This window comes from Chrysochloris asiatica, unplaced genomic scaffold (genome assembly GCF_000296735.1).
Source record: "Chrysochloris asiatica unplaced genomic scaffold, ChrAsi1.0 scaffold00538, whole genome shotgun sequence".
Lineage (NCBI taxonomy): Eukaryota > Metazoa > Chordata > Mammalia > Afrosoricida > Chrysochloridae > Chrysochloris > Chrysochloris asiatica.
In genome coordinates, this window is record NW_006409056.1 from 34468 (window position 1) to 36658 (window position 2191).

The following is a 2191-nucleotide window of genomic DNA, read 5'->3' on the forward strand; positions in this document are numbered from 1 at the left end:
ATACCAAGCAGAGGAATTGCTGGATCATAAGGTGTTTCTATTTCCAACTTTCTGAGGAAGTGCCATACTGTTTTCCAGAGTGGATGGACCATTTTGCATTCCCACAAGCAATGTAGGAGGGTCCCAGTCTCTCCACATCCTCGCTAGCATTTATTGTCCTCTGCTTTTTTGAACTTTGTTGTTATTGCTGGTGTGAGATGATATCTCATTGTTGATTTGCATCTCTCTAATGGCCAGTGATCGTGAACATTTCTTCATATATTTGTTGACTGCCAAATCTCTTCCTTGGTGAAGTGTCTGTTCATGTCCTGTGCCCATTTTTAAATTGGATTATTTGTTTTTTTCTTGTAGAGGTGTTGTAGTTTCCTATAGATTTTAGAGATTAGTCTGATATGTCATTGTAAAAGATTTGTACTAAGTACTTTCTTATTTCATGTTTTACACTTCCATTTGATGTACATACTATTGCTAATTTAATTTTACCCATGAAGAAGTTGAGGCACAGGGACGTTAATTAGTCACCTAAGGCCACAGAGCTAGCAAGTGGTGGAATATAAGACTTTAAGATTTGTATCTTTAGTCAATTGTGCCCTGAAGGTCATTGGGCTTCCTTGAATTCAATATATGAATTCAGAGAGAGTAGGTATCTGGATAAGACTGGCTGACTAGACCTTTGATCTTAGATAAAGGAAGGTAGAAGGAGTTTAGGAAATAAACAGTTGCCATTTCCTCCTTTCCTTTGGATCTTCTGTAGTTTTCTTTCATTGTTTGAATCTAAATAAAAACTGCAGAGAAAAGGAGTTTGATTGATGCAGGCCATACCAGTTGACCCTTCATAGCATAGAACATCTCTGGCAGCACTCTACACCTTTTTAAACTTTGGTAAGTTTCTGCTATGCATCATATCTTGACTCCTTCTCTTCCAAAACCCATGCTTTGCCACTATTTCTAAATCACGGAGACCCAGAAATAAAACTCAAAACTTTTTCAAGCTTCCCCCAAAGAATCCACTCCTACAAAAGTATTAGTGCATTCACTTAAAGATAAACATTTTACTAGGTATCTCTTCTCCTAGATATATGGAGTCCTAGTGTGGAGCTGTGGGTTAATGTGCCATACTGCAGTCATTTGAACTGCAAGGTCAGTGGTTCAAGCTCACCAGTTGCTCCCTGGAAACCCTATACAGGGTTGCTTTGGGTCAGAACCTACTTGACAGCACTTAACAACAACAACAACAAGTATATGCCTAATTTCTCTTTGTCATTACTCTATTCAGCCCAGGATTCCCCATTACTCTTTCTTCTTTCTTGGCTCCCTTTAATGTTTGCTTGCTCTTTTATGTAGAGTAATCTAGTTCTCTCTGACTTCAAAAACTGGAGTCACACAACTGACAAGAAGTGTTCAGCAGATTAAAAGCCTGTCTGTTGTAATGATCTACTCTCTTGAGAGTGGGTAGGGGTGCTGCAGACAACATTCCACTCTCCTGCTACATATGGTGTGAAACATATGGCTAAGGGAAGCTTATGTTTGATATTTTCACTACAGTAGAGCTGCAGGAGAAGTGGTTTACCAAAAGCTATGATTTAGTGGGTGTAGAATTCTAAAAGACCTCCTTAAAGTGTTAGAGCAAAGATGTCACTTTGAGAACTGAGGTGAATCTGACTGAAAGTCATGGTATTTTCAATGGTCTCATATGCATGTGAAAGTTGGGCAATAAATAAGAAAGACTACAGAAGAACAGATGTATTTAAATTATGGTGTTGTTGAAGAATGCTGAAAGTACCATGGATTGCCAGAAGAACAAACAAATCTGTTTTGAGAGTAGTATATCGTCCTAAAACGCAATGATGGCAAGACTTTATCTCTCATATTTTGAACGTGTCAGAAAGCAGCAATTCTTGGAGAAGGATATCATACAATAAAGAGGAAGAACCCCAGTGAGATGGAATGATACAGTGGCAACAAAAATGGGCTCAAACATAATTAATTGTGATGATGGCACAGGATGGGGCAGTGTTTTATTTTGTTGTGCATAGGGTTGCTATGAGTTGGAACCAACTCACTGGCACCTAACAACAACAATTGCCTCAATCCTGGAGAGGCAGCATGTTGTTGTTGTCAGGTGCCATCGAGTCGGAACCGACTCATAGCGACCCCATGCACAGCAGAACGAAACAATGTTCAATCCTGG